At 43.8% G+C, this 20,432-nt stretch overlaps 8 non-coding genes across 8 annotated transcripts; all 8 read left to right on the top strand.

The window, feature by feature from the left end:
• Window positions 1-791: 791 nt before the first annotated feature.
• Window positions 792-864, top strand: TRNAR-CCU (transfer RNA arginine (anticodon CCU)). Its single transcript has one exon. It is a non-coding gene; the product is annotated as a tRNA-Arg (tRNA).
• A 5,918-nt stretch (window positions 865-6,782) lies between these two features.
• Window positions 6,783-6,855, top strand: TRNAR-UCG (transfer RNA arginine (anticodon UCG)). Its single transcript has one exon. It is a non-coding gene; the product is annotated as a tRNA-Arg (tRNA).
• Window positions 6,856-8,219: 1,364 nt separating this feature from the next.
• TRNAR-CCU (transfer RNA arginine (anticodon CCU)) lies at window positions 8,220-8,292 on the top strand. The gene has a single exon. It is a non-coding gene; the product is annotated as a tRNA-Arg (tRNA).
• A 647-nt stretch (window positions 8,293-8,939) lies between these two features.
• TRNAR-UCG (transfer RNA arginine (anticodon UCG)) lies at window positions 8,940-9,012 on the top strand. Its single transcript has one exon. It is a non-coding gene; the product is annotated as a tRNA-Arg (tRNA).
• A 1,492-nt stretch (window positions 9,013-10,504) lies between these two features.
• Window positions 10,505-10,577, top strand: TRNAR-UCG (transfer RNA arginine (anticodon UCG)). Its single transcript has one exon. It is a non-coding gene; the product is annotated as a tRNA-Arg (tRNA).
• A 2,395-nt stretch (window positions 10,578-12,972) lies between these two features.
• On the top strand, window positions 12,973-13,045 carry TRNAR-CCU (transfer RNA arginine (anticodon CCU)). Its single transcript has one exon. It is a non-coding gene; the product is annotated as a tRNA-Arg (tRNA).
• Window positions 13,046-13,535: 490 nt separating this feature from the next.
• On the top strand, window positions 13,536-13,608 carry TRNAR-CCU (transfer RNA arginine (anticodon CCU)). Its single transcript has one exon. It is a non-coding gene; the product is annotated as a tRNA-Arg (tRNA).
• A 647-nt stretch (window positions 13,609-14,255) lies between these two features.
• TRNAR-UCG (transfer RNA arginine (anticodon UCG)) lies at window positions 14,256-14,328 on the top strand. Its single transcript has one exon. It is a non-coding gene; the product is annotated as a tRNA-Arg (tRNA).
• The last annotated feature ends 6,104 nt before the right edge of the window (window positions 14,329-20,432 follow it).

Here is a 20,432-nt window from a genome sequence, read left to right as displayed (position 1 = left end):
ATGGTCACACAATTCAGGTTTCCATTCAGAATGGAAGCAGGCTCTTCCAATACTCTTATAGACATCATGTTCTCATTCCTAATTAATAATAAAGTGGAGTACATACTGCACAGTCATTTAGATTGCATCTTCAGTCTAAAATCTAGTGCATTTAAGTGGCATTAAAAAGTGCTTCTATGTACATGTACTGAATATGTACTAGGTTTGCAGAATTTTGACTTGACAGAATGGGTTTTAGCTTAAGTGTGTGTAGATGAACTGCAAGGTGTGTAAGTATGTGTTCATGTAGTGCTTCAAGTGTAAAATCTGTATGATTTGTGCAGTTAAAGTGCTAATTTTGCCTACGAGAAAGAAAAGTACTAAGAAGAATTATAAAGGATTGGCACATTGGCTGCCTTTGCTGATGACACAGATGGCTAATTTGTAAAGCACTGGTCTATTAAGTTGCAGAGTGTGGTTGAACCTGGTTAGTAGACTTGGTGCCTGTTTCTGTGTCCTGCTGAAGACGAGAACGACTTGATACCACTGTCAAAGCCCGGTTTATTAAGAAAAGCATCCGTGGAAGAAGAAGTGTTGATTCGAAAATGGTTCTCCTCCAATTTCTCTCCACTTGCTACAAATGCAGAGTATCCATTATAGCACAGAACAGAGTGTTAAAGTCGGGGATGGAAGAGGATGAAAATGGGAAGTTTACTTATGGAGAGAACTGAGAAATGTCCTGTGTGCTAACACCAGTGTTGGACGATTGAATACATTTAAATAATGCCTCTAGATTGCTGGTATGTATCTGTGCCTCAGTGGCCTAATGGATAAGGAACTGGCCTCCTAAGCCAGGGATTATGGGTTCGAGTCCCATCTGAGGTGCGAACCAATGTCCACTCTTACTTTTCCAGAAAAATAAATATATTTATTACATGCTTCCTCTCTGAAGCTTATGAGGTATTAGGAACGTTGAAAGGGTACCATTTTACTTCTGTAATCGTCAGAGTCATGTTGATGTTCTGAAACTACAAAGTTGATTTTTGAAAACACCTGTCTTTGTCAGATGCATTTTTGACCCGGCAGAAGATATTCCTTTGGAAAAAATTATTTGAATTGGATTGGTGTAACTGTTGTTTCTAGAGGTGGTGAAAGGATTTCAGCTACTTAAATAGGGCAAGTCAGGATTCATGAAACGTATACAACCTTTGAGTGTGTGTAAATTGGAATATCCAGGAATGAGCAGTTTGTACTACATTTAAAAAAGTTTCTCTCCACTTCTGGAAACATCCAGAGCTATATAAAGCATAAACTGAGCTTTAATCTCATGAAGAAAGAGGTTTAAATGCAAAAATGAACGGCTGGTATTTATCTGTGCCTCAGTGGCCTAATGGATGAGGCACTGGCCTCTTAAGCCAGGGATTGTGGGTTCGAGTCCCATCTGAGGTGCAAACCAATGTCCACTCTTACTTCTCCAGAAAAATAAATATATTTATTACATGCTTCCTTTCAGAAGCTTATGAGGTATTAGGAACATTGAAATGGTACCATTTTACTTCTGTACTCGTCAGAGTCATGTTGATGTTCTGAAACTACAAAGTCGATTTTTGAAACACCTATCTTTGTCAGATGCATTTTTGACCCGGCAGAAGATATTCCTTTGGAAAAAATGATTTGAATTGGATTGGTGTAACTGTCGTTTCTAGAGGTGGTGAAAGGCTTTCAGCTACTTGAATAGGGCAAGTCAGGATTCATGAAATGTATACAACCTTTGAGTGTGTGTAAATTGGAATATCCAGGAAGGAGCAGTTTGTACTACTTTCAAAACAGTTTCTCTCCACTTCTGGAAACATCCAGAGCTATATAAAGCATAAACTGAGCTTTAATCTCATGAAGAAAGAGATTTAAATGCAAAAATGAAAACAATAGCTTATCGTACTGGTGACATTCTCATTATATAAATTCCAAAAAAGTGATTTAATTGAAAGGAGCTGAAAAAAACCCACAATGGTTTGTAAACCTAAATAACTATAAATAATATATTTTCCAACCTTGCATACCACCTACAGTATAAAAATAAATGCAGCAGGACACATGACCGCGTGGCCTAATGGATAAGGCGTCTGACTTCAGATCAGAAGATTGAGGGTTCGAGTCCCTTCGGGGTCGGTTTTTGCCAATTGTCACACAATTCAGGTTTCCATTCAGAATGGAAGCAGGCTCTTCCAATACTCCTATAGACATCATGTTCTCATTCCTAATTAATAATAAAGTGGAGTACATACTGCACAGTCATTTAGATTGCATCTTCAGTCTAAAATCTAGTGCATTTAAGTGGCATTAAAAAGTGCTTCTATGTACACGCACTGAATATGTACTAGGTTTGCAGAATTTTGACTTCACAGAATGGGTTTTTAGCTTAAGTGTGTGTAGATGAACTGCAAGGTGTGTAAGTATGTGTTCATGGAGTGCTTCAAGTGTAAAATCTGTATGATTTGTGCAGTTAAAGTGCTAATTTTGCCTACGAGAAAGAAAAGTACTACAGAAGAATTATAAAGGATTGGCACATTGGCTGCCTTTTTCTGATGACACAGTTGGCTAATTTGTAAAGCACTGGTCTATTAAGTTGCAGAGTGTGGTAGAACTTGGTTAGTAGACTTGGTGCCTGTTTCTGTGTCCTGCTGAAGACAAGGACGGCTTGATACCACTGTCAAAGCCCAGTTTATTGAGAAAAGCATTCATGGAAGAAGAAGTGTTGATTCGAAAATGGTTCTCCTCCAATTTCTCTCCACTTGCTAGGAATACAGAGTCTCCATTTTAGCACAGAACAGAGTGTTAAAGTCGGGGATTGAAGGGGATGAAAATGGGAAGTTTACTTATGGAGAGAACTGAGAAATATCCTGTATGCAGACACCAGTGTTGGACGAGTGAATACATTTAAATAATGCCTCTAGATTGGTTGCATTTATCTGTTTCTCATTGGCCTAATGGATAAGTCACTGGCCTCTTAAGCCAGGGATTGTGGGTTCGAGTCCCATCTGAGGTGCAAACCAATGTCCACTCTTACTTCTCCAGAAAAATAAATATATTTATTACATGCTTCCTTTCAGAAGCTTATGAGGTATTAGGAACGTTGAAATGGTACCATTTTACTTCTGTACTCGTCAGAGTCATGTTGATGTTCTGAAACTACAAAGTCGATTTTTGAAACACCTATCTTTGTCAGATGCATTTTTGACCCGGCAGAAGATATTCCTTTGGAAAAAATGATTTGAATTGGATTGGTGTAACTGTCGTTTCTAGAGGTGGTGAAAGGCTTTCAGCTACTTGAATAGGGCAAGTCAGGATTCATGAAATGTATACAACCTTTGAGTGTGTGTAAATTGGAATATCCAGGAAGGAGCAGTTTGTACTACTTTCAAAACAGTTTCTCTCCACTTCTGGAAACATCCAGAGCTATATAAAGCATAAACTGAGCTTTAATCTCATGAAGAAAGAGATTTAAATGCAAAAATGAAAACAATAGCTTATCGTACTGGTGACATTCTCATTATATAAATTCCAAAAAAGTGATTTAATTGAAAGGAGCTGAAAAAAACCCACAATGGTTTGTAAACCTAAATAACTATAAATAATATATTTTCCAACCTTGCATACCACCTACAGTATAAAAATAAATGCAGCAGGACACATGACCGCGTGGCCTAATGGATAAGGCGTCTGACTTCAGATCAGAAGATTGAGGGTTCGAGTCCCTTCGGGGTCGGTTTTTGCCAATTGTCACACAATTCAGGTTTCCATTCAGAATGGAAGCAGGCTCTTCCAATACTCCTATAGACATCATGTTCTCATTCCTAATTAATAATAAAGTGGAGTACATACTGCACAGTCATTTAGATTGCATCTTCAGTCTAAAATCTAGTGCATTTAAGTGGCATTAAAAAGTGCTTCTATGTACACGCACTGAATATGTTCTAGGTTTGCAGAATTTTGACTTCACAGAATGGGTTTTTAGCTTAAGTGTGTGTAGATGAACTGCAAGGTGTGTAAGTATGTGTTCATGGAGTGCTTCAAGTGTAAAATCTGTATGATTTGTGCAGTTAAAGTGCTAATTTTGCCTACGAGAAAGAAAAGTACTACAGAAGAATTATAAAGGATTGGCACATTGGCTGCCTTTTTCTGATGACACAGTTGGCTAATTTGTAAAGCACTGGTCTATTAAGTTGCAGAGTGTGGTTGAACTTGGTTAGTAGACTTGGTGCCTGTTTCTGTGTCCTGCTGAAGACAAGGACGGCTTGATACCACTGTCAAAACCCAGTTTATTGAGAAAAGCATCCATGGAAGAAGAAGTTTTGATTCGAAAATGGTTCTTCTCCAATTTCTTTCCACTTGCTAGAAATACAGAGTCTCCTTTATAGCACAGAACTGAGTGTTAAAGTCGGGGATGGAAGAGGATGAAAATGGGAAGTTTACTTATGGAGAGAACTGAGAAATATCCTGTATGCAGACACCAGTGTTGGACGAGTGAATACATTTAAATAGTGCCTCTAGATTGGTTGCATTTATCTGTTTCTCATTGGCCTAATGGATAAGTCACTGGCCTCTTAAGCCAGGGATTGTGGGTACGAGTCCCATCTGAGATGCAAACCAATGTCCACTCTAACTTTTCCAGAAAAATAAATATATTTATTACATGCTTCCTTTCAGAAGCTTATGAGGTATTAGGAACGTTGAAATGGTACCATTTTACTTCTGTACTCGTCAGAGTCATGTTGATGTTCTGAAACTACAAAGTCGATTTTTGAAACACCTATCTTTGTCAGATGCATTTTTGACCCAGCAGAAGATATTCCTTTGGAAAAAATGATTTGAATTGGATTGGTGTAAATGTTGTTTCTAGAGGTGGTGAAAGGCTTTCAGCTACTTAAATAGGGCAAGTCAGGATTCATGAAACGTATACAACCTTTGAGTGTGTGTAAATTGGAATATCCAGGAAGGAGCAGTTTGTACTACTTTTAAAACAGTTTCTCTCCACTTCTGGAAACATCCAGAGCTATATAAAGCATAAACAGAGCTTTAATCTCATGAAGAAAGAGGTTTAAATGCAAAAATGAAAACAATAGCTTATTGTACTGGTGACATTCTCAATATATAAATTCCAAAAAAGTGATTTAATTGAAAGGAGCTGAAAACACACAGCAGGACACATGATTGCGTGGCCTAATGGATAAGGCGTCTGACTTCAGATCAGAAGATTGAGGGTTCAAGTCCCTTCGTGGTCAGATTTTGCCAATGGCCACACAATTCAGGTTTCCATTCAGAATGGAAGCCGGCTCTTCCAATACTCTTATAGACATCATGTTCTCATTCCTAATTAATAATAAAGTGGAGTACATACTGCACAGTCATTTAGATTGCATCTTCAGTCTAAAATCTACTGCATTTGAGTGGCATTAAAAAGTGCTTCTATGTACATGTACTGAATATGTACTAGGTTTGCAGACTTTTGACTTGACAGAATGGGTTTTAGCTTAAGTGTGTGTAGATGAACTGCAAGGTGTCTAAGTATGTGTTCATGTAGTGCTTCAAGTGTAAAATCTGTATGATTTGTGCAGTTAAAGTGCTAATTTTGCCTACGAGAAAGAAAAGTACTAAGAAGAATTATAAAGGATTGGCACATTGGCTGCCTTTGCTGATGACACAGATGGCTAATTTGTAAAGCACTGGTCTATTAAGTTGCAGAGTGTGGTTGAACCTGGTTAGTAGACTTGGTGCCTGTTTCTGTGTCCTGCTGAAGACGAGAACGGCTTGATATCACTGTCAAAGCCCAGTTTATTAAGAAAAGCATCCATGGAAGAAGAAGTGTTGATTCGAAAATGGTTCTCCTCCAATTTCTCTCCACTTGCTACAAATGCAGAGTATCCATTATAGCACAGAACAGAGTGTTAAAGTCGGGGATGGAAGAGGATGAAAATGGGAAGTTTACTTATGGAGAGAACTGAGAAATGTCCTGTGTGCAGACACCAGTGTTGGACGATTGAATACATTTAAATAATGCCTCTAGATTTCTGGTATGTATCTGTGCCTCAGTGGCCTAATGGATAAGGCACTGCCCTCCTAAGCCAGGTATTGTGAGTTCGAGTCCCATCTGAGGTGCAAACCAATGTCCACTCTTACTTTTCCAGAAAAATAAATATATTTATTACATGCTTCCTCTCAGAAGCTTATGAGGTATTAGGAATGTTGAAATGGTACCATTTTACTTCTGTACTCGTCAGAGTCATGTTGATGTTCTGAAACTACAAAGTCGATTTTTGAAACACCTATCTTTGTCAGATGCATTTTTGACCCGGCAGAAGATATTCCTTTGGAAAAAATTATTTGAATTGCATTGGTGTAACTGTTGTTTCTAGAGGTGGTGAAAGGCTTTCAGCTACTTGAATAGGGCAAGTTAGGATTCATTAAATGTATACAACCTTTGAGTGTGTGTAAATTGGAATATCCAGAAAGGAGCAGTTTGTACTACTTTCAAAACAGTTTCTCTCCACTTCTGGAAACATCCAGAGCTATATAAAGCATAAACTGAGCTTTAATCTCATGAAGAAAGAGGTTTAAATGCAAAAATGAAAACAATAGCTTATCGTACTGGTGACATTCTCATTATATAAATTCCAAAAAAGTGATTTAATTGAAAGGAGCTGAAAAAAACCCACAATGGTTTGTAAACCTAAATAACTATAAATAATATATTTTCCAACCTTGCATACCACCTACAGTATAAAAATAAATGCAGCAGGACACATGACCGCGTGGCCTAATGGATAAGGCGTCTGACTTCGGATCAGAAGATTGAGGGTTCGAGTCCCTTCGTGGTCAGATTTTGCCAATGGTCACACAATTCAGGTTTCCATTCAGAATGGAAGCAGGCTCTTCCAATACTCTTATAGACATCATGTTCTCATTCCTAATTAATAATAAAGTGGAGTACATACTGCACAGTCATTTAGATTGCAACTTCAGTCTAAAATCTAGTGCATTTAAGTGGCATTAAAAAGTGCTTCTATGTACATGTACTGAATATGTACTAGGTTTGCAGAATTTTGACTTGACAGAATGGGTTTTAGCTTAAGTGTGTGTAGATGAACTGCAAGGTGTGTAAGTATGTGTTCATGTAGTGCTTCAAGTGTAAAATCTGTATGATTTGTGCAGTTAAAGTGCTAATTTTGCCTACGAGAAAGAAAAGTACTAAGAAGAATTATAAAGGATTGGCACATTGGCTGCCTTTGCTGATGACACAGATGGCTAATTTGTAAAGCACTGGTCTACTAAGTTGCAGAGTGTGGTTGAACTTGGTTAGTAGACTTGGTGCCTGTTTCTGTGTCCTGCTGAAGACAAGGACGGCTTGATACCACTGTCAAAGCCCAGTTTATTAAGAAAAGCATCCATGGAGGAAGAAGTGTTGATTCGAAAATGGTTCTCCTCCAATTTCTCTCCACTTGCTACAAATGCAGAGTATCCATTATAGCACAGAACAGAGTGTTAAAGTCGGGGATGGAAGAGGATGAAAATGGGAAGTTTACTTATGGAGAGAACTGAGAAATGTCCTGTGTGCAGACACCAGTGTTGGACGATTTACTACATTTAAATAATGCCTCTAGATTGCTGGTATGTATCTGTGTCTCAGTGGCCTAATGGATAAGGCACTGGCCTCCTAAGCCAGGGATTGTGAGTTCGAGTCCCATCTGAGGTGCAAACCAATGTCCACTCTTACTTTTCCAGAAAAATAAATATATTTATTACATGCTTCCTCTCAGAAGCTTATGAGGTATTTGGAACGTTGAAATGGTACCATTTTACTTCTGTACTCGTCAGAGTCATGTTGAGGTTCTGAAACTACAAAGTCGATTTTTGAAACACCTGTCTTTGTCAGATGCATTTTTGACCCGGCAGAAGATATTCCTTTGGAAAAAATGATTTGAATTGGATTGGTGTAACTGTTGTTTCTAGAGGTGGTGAAAGGATTTCAGCTACTTAAATAGGGCAAGTCAGGATTCATGAAACGTATACAACCTTTGAGTGTGTGTAAATTGGAATATCCAGGAAGGAGCAGTTTGTACTACTTTTAAAACAGTTTCTCTCCACTTCTGGAAACATCCAGAGCTATATAAAGCATAAACTGAGCTTTAATCTCATGAAGAAAGAGGTTTAAATGCAAAAATGAAATGGTGGCATTTATCTGTGCCTCAGTGGCCTAATGGATACGGCACTGGCCTCCTAAGCCAGGGATTGTGGGTTCGAGTCCCATCTGAGGTGCAAACCAATGTCCACTCTTACTTTTCCAGAAAAATAAATATATTTATTACATGCTTCCTCTCAGAAGCTTATGAGGTATTAGGAACGTTGAAATGGTACCATTTTACTTCTGTACTCGTCAGAGTCATGTTGATGTTCTGAAACTACAATGTCGATTTTTGAAACACCTATCTTTGTCAGATACATTTTTGACCCGGCAGAAGATATTCCTTTGGAAAAAATTATTTGAATTGGATTGGTGTAACTGTTGTTTCTAGAGGTGGTGAAAGGCTTTCAGCTACTTGAATAGGGCAAGTCAGGATTCATGAAATGTATACAACCTTTGAGTGTGTGTTAATTGGAATATCCAGGAAGGAGCAGTTTGTACTACTTTCAAAACAGTTTCTCTCCACTTCTGGAAACATCCAGAGCTATATAAAGCATAAACTGAGCTTTAATCTTATGAAGAAAGAGGTTTAAATGCAAAAATGAAAACAATAGCTTATCGTACTGGTGACATTCTCATTATATAAATTCCAAAAAAGTGATTTAATTGAAAGGAGCTGAAAAAAAACCACAATGGTTTGTAAACCTAAATAACTATGAATAATATATTTTCCGACCTTGCATACCACCTACAGTATAAAAATAAATGCAGCAGGACACATGACCGCGTGGCCTAATGGATAAGGCGTCTGACTTCGGATCAGAAGATTGAGGGTTCGAGTCCCTTCGTGGTTGGTTTTTGCCAATTGTCACACAATTCAGGTTTCCATTCAGAATGGAAGCAGGCTCTTCCACTACTCCTATAGACATCATGTTCTCATTCCTAATTAATAATAAAGTGGAGTACATACTGCACAGTCATTTAGATTGCATCTTCAGTCTAAAATCTAGTGCATTTAAGTGGCATTAAAAAGTGCTTCTATGTACACGCACTGAATATGTACTAGGTTTGCAGAATTTTGACTTCACAGAATGGGTTTTTAGCTTAAGTGTGTGTAGATGAACTGCAAGGTGTGTAAGTATGTGTTCATGGAGTGCTTCAAGTGTAAAATCTGTATGATTTGTCCAGTTAAAGTGCTAATTTTGCCTACGAGAAAGAAAAGTACTACAGAAGAATTATAAAGGATTGGCACATTGGCTGCCTTTGCTGATGACACAGTTTGCTAATTTGTAAAGCACTGGTCTATTAAGTTGCAGAGTGTGGTTGAACTTGGTTAGTAGACTTGGTGCCTTTTTCTGTGTCCTGCTGAAGACAAGGACGGCTTGATACCACTGTCAAAGCCCAGTTTATTGAAAAAAGCATCCATGGAAGAAGAAGTGTTGATTCGAAAATGGTTCTCCTCCAATCCATTATAGCACAGAACAGAGTGTTAAAGTCGGGATGGAAGAGGATGAAAATGGGAAGTTTACTTATGGAGAGAACTGAGAAATATCCTGTATGCAGACACCAGTGTTGGACGATTGAATACATTTAAATAATGCCTCTAGATTGCCTGCATTTATCTGTGCCTCAGTGGCCTAATGGATAAGTCACTGGCCTCTTAAGCCAGGGATTGTGGGTTCGAGTCCCATCTGAGATGCAAACCAATGTCCACTCTAACTTTTCCAGAAAAATAAATATATTTATTACATGCTTCCTCTCAGAAGCTTATGAGGTATTAGGAACGTTGAAATGGTACCATTTTACTTCTGTACTCGTCAGAGTCATGTTGATGTTCTGAAACTACAAAGTCGATTTTTGAAACACCTATCTTTGTCAGATGCATTTTTGACCCGGCAGAAGATATTCCTTTGGAAAAAATGATTTGAATTGGATTGGTGTAACTGTTGTTTCTAGAGGTGGTGAAAGGCTTTCAGCTACTTAAATAGGGCAAGTCAGGATTCATGAAACGTATACAACCTTTGAGTGTGTGTAAATTGGAATATACAGGAAGGAGCAGTTTGTACTACTTTTAAAACAGTTTCTCTCCACTTCTGGAAACATCCAGAGCTATATAAAGCATAAACTGAGCTTTAATCTCATGAAGAAAGAGGTTTAAATGCAAAAATGAAAACAATAGCTTATCGTACTGGTGACATTCTCATTATATAAATTCCAAAAAAGTGATTTAATTGAAAGGAGCTGAAAAAAACCCACAATGGTTTGTAAACCTAAATAACTATAAATAATATATTTTCCAACCTTGCATACCACCTACAGTATAAAAATAAATGCAGCAGGACACATGACCGCATGGCCTAATGGATAAGGCGTCTGACTTCGGATCAGAAGATTGAGGGTTCGAGTCCCTTCGTGGTCGGTTTTTGCCAATTGTCACACAAATCAGGTTTCCATTCAGAATGGAAGCAGGCTCTTCCAATAGTCTTATAGCCATCATGTCCTCATTCCTAATTAATACTAAAGTGGAGTACATACTGCACAGTCATTTAGATTGCATCTTCAGTCTAAAATCTAGTGCCTTTAAGTGGCATTAAAAGTGCTTCTATGTACACGCACTGAATATGTACTAGGTTTGCAGAATTTTGACTTCACAGAATGGGTTTTTAGCTTAAGTGTGTGTAGATGAACTTCAAGGTGTGTAAGTATGTGTTCATGGAGTGCTTCAAGTGTAAAATCTGTATGATTTGTGCAGTTAAAGTGCTAATTTTGCCTATGAGAAAGAAAAGTACTACAGAAGAATTATAAAGGATTGGCACATTGGCTGCCTTTGCTGATGACACAGTTTGCTAATTTGTAAAGCACTGGTCTATTAAGTTGCAGAGTGTGGTTGAACTTGGTTAGTAGACTTGGTGCCTGTTTCTGTGTCCTGCTGAAGACAAGGACGGCTTGATACCACTGTCAAAGCCCAGTTTATTGAGAAAAGCATCCATGGAAGAAGAAGTTTTGATTCGAAAATGGTTCTCCTCCAATTTCTCTCCACTTGCTAGAAATACAGAGTCTCCATTTTAGCACAGAACAGAGTGTTAAAGTCGGGGATGGAAGAGGATGAAAATGGGAAGTTTACTTATGGAGAGAACTGAGAAATATCCTGTATGCAGACACCAGTGTTGGACGATTGAATACATTTAAATATTGCCTCTAGATTGCTTGCATTTATCTGTGCCTCAGTGGCCTAATGGATAAGTCGCTGGCCTCTTATGCCAGGGATTGTGGGTTCAAATCCCATCTGAGGTGCAAACCAATGTCCACTCTAACTTTTCCAGAAAAATAAATATATTTATTACATGCTTCCTCTTAGAAGCTTATGAGGTATTAGGAACTTTGAAATGGTACCATTTTACTTCTGTACTCTTCAGAGTCATGTTGATGTTCTGAAACTACAAAGTAGATTTTTAAACACCTATCTTTGTCAGATGCATTTTTGACCCGGCAGAAGATATTCCTTTGGAAAAAATGATTTGAATTGGATTGGTGTAACTGTTGTTTCTAGAGGTGGTGAAAGGCTTTCAGCTACTTGAATAGGGCAAGTCTGGATTCATGAAATGTATACAACCTTTGAGTGTGTGTAAATTGGAATATCCAGGAAGGAGCAGTTTGTACTACTTTCAAAACAGTTTCTCTCCACTTCTGGAAACATCCAGAGCTGTATAAAGCATAAACTGAGCTTTAATCTCATGAAGAAAGAGGTTTAAATGCAAAAATGAAAACAATAGCTTATCGTACTGGTGACATTCTCATTATATAAATTCCAAAAAAGTGATTTAATTGAAAGGAGCTGAAAAAAACCCACAATGGTTTGTAAACCTAAATAACTATAAATAATATATTTTCCAACCTTGCATACCAACTACAGTATAAAAAAAAATGCAGCAGGACACATGACCACGTGGCCTAATGGATAAGGAGTCTTACTTCGGGTCAGAAGATTGAGGGTTCGAGTCCCCTCGTGGTCAGATTTTGCCAATGGTCACACAATTCAGGTTTCCATTCAGAATGGAAGCAGGCTCTTCCAATACTCTTATAGACATCATGTTCTCATTCCTAATTAATAACAAAGTGGAGTACATACTGCACAGTCATTTAGATTGCATCTTCAGTCTAAAATCTAGTGCATTTAAGTGGCATTAAAAAGTGCTTCTATGTACATGTACTGAATATGTACTAGGTTTGCAGAATTTTGACTTGACAGAATGGGTTTTAGCTTAAGTGTGTGTAGATGAACTGCAAGGTGTGTAAGTATGTGTTCATGTAGTGCTTCAAGTGTAAAATCTGTATGATTTGTGCAGTTAAAGTGCTAATTTTGCCTACGAGAAAGAAAAGTACTAAGAAGAATTATAAAGGATTGGCACATTGGCTGCCTTTGCTGATGACACAGATGGCTAATTTGTAAAGCACTGGTCTACTAAGTTGCAGAGTGTGGTTGAACTTGGTTAGTAGACTTGGTGCCTGTTTCTGTGTCCTGCTGAAGACAAGGACGGCTTGATACCACTGTCAAAGCCCAGTTTATTAAGAAAAGCATCCATGGAGGAAGAAGTGTTGATTCGAAAATGGTTCTCCTCCAATTTCTCTCCACTTGCTACAAATGCAGAGTATCCATTATAGCACAGAACAGAGTGTTAAAGTCGGGGATGGAAGAGGATGAAAATGGGAAGTTTACTTATGGAGAGAACTGAGAAATGTCCTGTGTGCAGACACCAGTGTTGGACGATTTACTACATTTAAATAATGCCTCTAGATTGCTGGTATGTATCTGTGCCTCAGTGGCCTAATGGATAAGGCACTGGCCTCCTAAGCCAGGGATTGTGAGTTCGAGTCCCATCTGAGGTGCAAACCAATGTCCACTCTTACTTCTCCAGAAAAATAAATATATTTATTACATGCTTCCTCTCAGAAGCTTATGAGGTATTAGGAACGTTGAAATGGTACCATTTTACTTCTGTACTCGTCAGAGTCATGTTGAGGTTCTGAAACTACAAAGTCGATTTTTGAAACACCTGTCTTTGTCAGATGCATTTTTGACCCGGCAGAAGATATTCCTTTGGAAAAAATGATTTGAATTGGATTGGTGTAACTGTTGTTTCTAGAGGTGGTGAAAGGATTTCAGCTACTTAAATAGGGCAAGTCAGGATTCATGAAACGTATACAACCTTTGAGTGTGTGTAAATTGGAATATCCAGGAAGGAGCAGTTTGTACTACTTTTAAAACAGTTTCTCTCCACTTCTGGAAACATCCAGAGCTATATAAAGCATAAACTGAGCTTTAATCTCATGAAGAAAGAGGTTTAAATGCAAAAATGAAATGGTGGCATTTATCTGTGCCTCAGTGGCCTAATGGATACGGCACTGGCCTCCTAAGCCAGGGATTGTGGGTTCGAGCCCCATCTGAGGTGCAAACCAATGTCCACTCTTACTTTTCCAGAAAAATAAATATATTTATTACATGCTTCCTCTCAGAAGCTTATGAGGTATTAGGAACGTTGAAATGGTACCATTTTACTTCTGTACTCGTCAGAGTCATGTTGATGTTCTGAAACTACAAAGTCGATTTTTGAAACACCTATCTTTGTCAGATACATTTTTGACCCGGCAGAAGATATTCCTTTGGAAAAAATGATTTGAATTGGATTGGTGTAACTGTTGTTTCTAGAGGTGGTGAAAGGCTTTCAGCTACTTGAATAGGGCAAGTCAGGATTCATGAAATGTATACAACCTTTGAGTGTGTGTTAATTGGAATATCCAGGAAGGAGCAGTTTGTACTACTTTCAAAACAGTTTCTCTCCACTTCTGGAAACATCCAGAGCTATATAAAGCATAAACTGAGCTTTAATCTCATGAAGAAAGAGGTTTAAATGCAAAAATGAAAACAATAGCTTATCGTACTGGTGACATTCTCATTATATAAATTCCAAAAAAGTGATTTAATTGAAAGGAGCTGAAAAAAAACCACAATGGTTTGTAAACCTAAATAACTATGAATAATATATTTTCCGACCTTGCATACCACCTACAGTATAAAAATAAATGCAGCTGGACACATGACCGCGTGGCCTAATGGATAAGGCGTCTGACTTCGGATCAGAAGATTGAGGGTTTGAGTCCCTTCGTGGTCGGTTTTTGCCAATTGTCACACAATTCAGGTTTCCATTCAGAATGGAAGCAGGCTCTTCCACTACTCCTATAGACATCATGTTCTCATTCCTAATTAATAATAAAGTGGAGTACATACTGCACAGTCATTTAGATTGCATCTTCAGTCTAAAATCTAGTGCATTTAAGTGGCATTAAAAAGTGCTTCTATGTACACGCACTGAATATGTACTAGGTTTGCAGAATTTTGACTTCACAGAATGGGTTTTTAGCTTAAGTGTGTGTAGATGAACTGCAAGGTGTGTAAGTATGTGTTCATGGAGTGCTTCAAGTGTAAAATCTGTATGATTTGTCCAGTTAAAGTGCTAATTTTGCCTACGAGAAAGAAAAGTACTACAGAAGAATTATAAAGGATTGGCACATTGGCTGCCTTTGCTGATGACACAGTTTGCTAATTTGTAAAGCACTGGTCTATTAAGTTGCAGAGTGTGGTTGAACTTGGTTAGTAGACTTGGTGCCTGTTTCTGTGTCCTGCTGAAGACAAGGACGGCTTGATACCACTGTCAAAGCCCAGTTTATTGAAAAAAGCATCCATGGAAGAAGAAGTGTTGATTCGAAAATGGTTCTCCTCCAATTTCTCTCCACTTGCTAGAAATACAGAGTATCCATTATAGCACAGAACAGAGTGTTAAAGTCGGGATGGAAGAGGATGAAAATGGGAAGTTTACTTATGGAGAGAACTGAGAAATATCCTGTATGCAGACACCAGTGTTGGACGATTGAATACATTTAAATAATGCCTCTAGATTTCCTGCATTTATCTGTGCCTCAGTGGCCTAATGGATAAGTCACTGGCCTCTTAAGCCAGGGATTGTGGGTTCGAGTCCCATCTGAGATGCAAACCAATGTCCACTCTAACTTTTCCAGAAAAATAAATATATTTATTACATGCTTCCTCTCAGAAGCTTATGAGGTATTAGGAACGTTGAAATGGTACCATTTTACTTCTGTACTCGTCAGAGTCATGTTGATGTTCTGAAACTACAAAGTCGATTTTTGAAACACCTATCTTTGTCAGATGCATTTTTGACCCGGCAGAAGATATTCCTTTGGAAAAAATGATTTGAATTGGATTGGTGTAACTGTTGTTTCTAGAGGTGGTGAAAGGCTTTCAGCTACTTAAATAGGGCAAGTCAGGATTCATGAAACGTATACAACCTTTGAGTGTGTGTAAATTGGAATATACAGGAAGGAGCAGTTTGTACTACTTTTAAAACAGTTTCTCTCCACTTCTGGAAACATCCAGAGCTATATAAAGCATAAACTGAGCTTTAATCTCATGAAGAAAGAGGTTTAAATGCAAAAATGAAAACAATAGCTTATCGTACTGGTGACATTCTCATTATATAAATTCCAAAAAAGTGATTTAATTGAAAGGAGCTGAAAAAACCCCACAATGGTTTGTAAACCTAAATAACTATAAATAATATATTTTCCAACCTTGCATACCACCTACAGCAGAGGTGTCAAAACCTCTCCAGGCGGGCCGTATCCATGCCAGATTTTTGGGATATCCCCATCTGGTGATCACGGTTCGATCCCCGGCGCCGGCGGCAGATCATAGGGGCATATTACCAACCAATAGAGATAATTTTTGTCTCTAACTTGTTTAGAGACAAAAATTATCGCCGCAAATCGGCGATTTTTATCGCAGATAAACCTTGCTATTAGCAAGGTTTATCGCAAATGTGATAAAAAACGGCCGCAATGCATGAATATCGCTGAAAAGTCAGCGATATTCATGCATTATCGAGCAAATGCTCTTAGCCATGTTATCCACCTCCCATTGGATAACATGGCTAAGAACTGCTCAGGGCAGGTGTTAGCTTTTGGAGATATTCGCGCTTAGCGCGAATATCTCCAAAAGTTGGTAATAGGAGATAGCGATGTTAGCGACTGTTTTCAGTCGCTAACATCTTGGCACGCCCACTTTGCATGTCATTAGTGATAAATATCACTGACATGCAAAGCGGGGCCCAAGATGGTCACTATCTCCTATTAGCTGTCGCTAACTGGTGTTAGCGACAGCTTGGTAATAGGGAGATAATTTTATCTCCGCTTTCTTGGCTTTTAAAGCCAAAAAAGTGGAGATAAAGCCCCTTGATAATATGCCCCACAGTGCCCAGGACGGGGTCCATGTGACCCGGGCAGTCCTATCCCCTGGGTGTACGTGGTTGTCCGACATGTCGGTCGGATGTGCTTTTACGTACCGGATCGGAATCGGCCCCCATAAAACCGTACGTAAAGTATATAGCAAGTCAACCTGAAATCTGCTGGGTCAGAATGGGCTCGATTCCGATCCGTGTCGGAAGGTTAGGAGTCCGTATGAATTTGTCGGGACGGCATGGCAGAGTGCCCGGGACGGGCTCCATGCGTCCCGGGCATTCGTCCCCCGTGTGCCCAGGGCTCCATCCAGGCCGACGGCATGGCAGAGTGCCCGGGAGGGGCTCCATGCGTCCCGGGCATTCGTCCCCCGGGCTCTTGGGCAGTCGTCCCCCGGGCCTCCGGGGCTCCATCCAGGCTGAGGGCATGGCAGAGTGCCCGGGACGGGCTCCATGCGTCCCGGGCCTTCGTCCCCCGGGCGTCCGGGGCTCCATCCAGGCTGACAGCATGGCAGAGTGCCCGGGTCGGGCTCCATGGTTTCCAGGGTGGTCCTCCCCTGGGTGTCGGGGCGCTCCAGGCCGACGGCATGGAAAAGTGCCCAGGACGGGCTCCATGCGTCCCGGGCATTCGTCCCGGGACGGGGTGGGGGAGAGTCCAGGCTGCTTCACCTCCATGCCCAGCCATCTGGTAGCCCAGATCCCCTCGGCCATCTGGTCACCCGGATCCCCTCGGCCATCTGGTCGCCCGCAACGCTTTCCTATGGGGGGGGACCAGATGGCCGAACTTCCCTGGAAGTCCCGATGAGGTGCCATTCGCCTCCCGGATCCCAGCTAGTCCTCCATGAGGTCGGGTTCTTTCATGCCTTGGGTCCCCTCTGTCACCTTGCGTGCACGGATTGCAAGAAAGGGGGGTAATTTCCCTCCGGATTACTAGGGGCAGGGTACGCCCGGACACCCCTCCAGGGCTGGTGGTTCTCTGCCATGGGGACCAGATAGGCTATGCGTGGGCAACACCTCCCTAGGCCACCCGGGGCTTCCTTCCGCCAGGCCAACTGCATGTCAAATTGCCCAGGACGGGCTCCATGGCTCTTGGGCAGTCGCCCCCCGGGCGTCCGGGGCCCGACGGCATAGAAAAGTGCCCAGGACGGGCTCCATGCATCCCAGGCCTTCGTCCCCCAGGCGTCCGGGGCTCCATCCAGGCTGACGGCATGGCAGAGTGCCCAGGTCGGGCTCCATGGTTTTCATGGTGGTCCTCCCCTGGGTGTCTGGGGGCTCCAGGCCGAAGGCATGGAAAAGTGCCCAGGACGGGCTCCATGCGTCCCGGGTATTCGTTCCCCAGGCGTCCGGGGCTCCATCCAGGCTGACGGTATGGCAGAGTGCCCGGGTCGGGCTCCATGCGTCCCGGGCTTTCGTCCCCCGGGCGTCCGGGGCACCCATCTCCAGGAGGCCAACAGCATGGCAAAGTACCCGGGACGGGCTCCATGGGTCCCGGGCAGTCCTCCCCCGGGTGTCCGGGGCTCCCTTCCCCAGGCCAATGGCATGTCAAAGTGCCCACGATGGGCTCCACGGGCCCCGGGCGTCCGGGGCTCCCTTCCCCGGGCCAGCGGCATGCCAGAGTGCCCAGGACGGGCTCCACGAGTCCCGGGCGTCCGGGGCTCCCTTCCCCGGGTCAACGGCTTGTCAGAGTGCCCAGGACGGGCTCCACGGGTCCCGGGCATCTGGGACTCCCTTCCCTGGGCCGACGGCATGCCGGAGTTCCCAGGACAGGCTCCACGGTTCCCGGGCATCCGGGGTTCCCTTCCAAGGGTCACCGGCATGTCAGAGTGCCCAGGACAAGTTCCACGGGTCCCGGGCAGTCCTCCCTCGGGCGTCCGGGGCTCCCTTCCCCGGGCTGACGGCAGGTCAGAGTGCCCAGGACGGGCTCCACGGGTCCCGGGCAGTCCTCCCCCCGGGCGTTTGGGGCTCCATCCAGGCTGACGGCATGGCAGAGTGCCCGTGTCGGGCTCCATGGTTTTCAGTGTGGTCTCCCCCTGGGTGTCGGGGCGCTCCAGGCCGATGGCATGGAAAAGTGCCCAGGACGGGCTCCATGCGTCCCGGGCCTTCGTCCCCCGGGCATCCGTGGCTCCATCCAGGCTGACAGCATGGCAGATTGCCCAGGTCGGGCTCCATTGTTTTCACGGTGGTCCTCCCCTGGGTGTCTGGGGGCTCCAGGCCGAAGGCATGTAAAAGTGCCCAGGACGGGCTCCATGCGTCCCGGGCATTCGTCCCGGGGACGGGGACGGGGACGGGGACGGGGACGGGGACGAGGACAGGGTCGGGAGAGTCCAGGCGGCTTCACTTCCATGCCTGGCCATCTGATCGCCCAGATTCCCTCGGCCATCTGGTCGCCCGGATCCCCTCGGGCATCTGGTCGCCCGCAACGCTTTCCTATGGGGCGACCAGATGGCCGAACTCCCTGGAAGTCCCGATGAGGTGCCATTCGCCGCCCGGATCCCAGCGAGGGCTCCAGGAGGTCGGGTACTTTCACGCCTTGGGTCCCCTCTGTCACCTCGCGTGCACAGTTTACAAGAAAGGGGGGTAATTTTCCTCCGGATTACTAGGGGCAGGGTACGCCCGCACACCCCTCCGAGGCTGGTGGTTCTCTGCCATGGGGACCAGATAAGCTATGCCTGGGCAACACCTCCCTAGGCCATCCGGGGCTCCCACCTCCAGGCCGACGGCATGTCAAAGTGCCCAGGACGGGCTCCATGAGTCCAGGACAGTCCTCCCCCGGGCGTCCGGGACACCCATCTCCAGGAGGTCAACGGCATTGGCAAAGTACCCAGGTCGGGCTACATGGTTTTCAGGGTGGTCTCCCCCTGGGTGTCGGGGTGCTCCAGGCCGATGGCATGGAAAAAGTGCCCAGGACGGGCTCCATGCTTCCCGGGCATTCGTCCCGGGACGGGGACGGGGTGGAGAGAGTCCAGGCGGCTTCACCTCCATGCCCGGCCATCTGATTGCCCCTATCCCCTCGGCCATCTGGTCGCCCGGATCGCCTCGGCCATCTGGTCGCCCACAATGCTTTCCAATGGGGGCGACCAGATGGCCGAACTTCCCTGGAAGTCCCGATGAGGTGCCATTCGCCTCCCGGATCCCAGCTAGGGCTCCATGAGGTCGGGTTCTTTCACGCCTTGGGTCCCCTCTGTCACCTCGCGTGCACAGATTGCAAGAAAGGGGGGTAATTTCCCTCCGGATTACTAGGGGCAGGGTACGCCGGGACACCCCTCCAGGAGCTGGTGGTTCTCTGCCATGGGGACCAGATAGGCTATGCCTGGGCAACACCTCCCTAGGCCACCCGGGGCTTCCTTCCTCCAGGCCAACTGCATGTCAAATTGCCCAGGACGGGCTCCATGGCTCTTGGGCAGTCCTCCCCCGGGCGTCCGGGGCTCCATCCCGGCCGACGGCATGGAAAAGTGCCCAGGACGGGCTCCATGCGTCCCGGGCATTCGTCCCCCGGGCGCCCGGGGCTCCATCCAGGCTGACGGCATGGCAGAGTGCCCGGGTCGGGCTCCATGGGTCCCGGGCAGCCCTCCCCCGGGCGTCCGGGGCTCCCACCACCAGGCCGACGGCATGTCAAAGTGCCCATGACGGGCTCCATGAGTCCGGGACAGTCCTCCCCCGGGCGTCCGGGACACCCATCTCCAGGAGGCCAACAGCATTGGCAAAGTACCCAGGACGGGCTCCATGGGTCCCGGGCAGACCTCCCCCGGGCGTCCAGGGCACCCATCTCCATGAGGCCAACGGCATTGGCAAAGTACCCAGGACGGGCTCCATGGGTCCCGGGCAGACCTCCCCCGGGCGTCCGGGGCACCCATCTCCATGAGGCCAACGGCATTGGCAAAGTACCCAGGACGGTCTCCATGGGTCCCGGGCAGACCGCCCCCGGGCGTCCGGGGCACCCATCTCCATGAGGCCAACGGCATCGG

The sequence above is a fragment of the Lissotriton helveticus genome, chromosome 5_1 (genome assembly GCF_964261635.1).
Source record: "Lissotriton helveticus chromosome 5_1, aLisHel1.1, whole genome shotgun sequence".
Classification (NCBI taxonomy): domain Eukaryota; kingdom Metazoa; phylum Chordata; class Amphibia; order Caudata; family Salamandridae; genus Lissotriton; species Lissotriton helveticus.
This window is presented reverse-complemented; position numbering and strand designations above follow the sequence as displayed.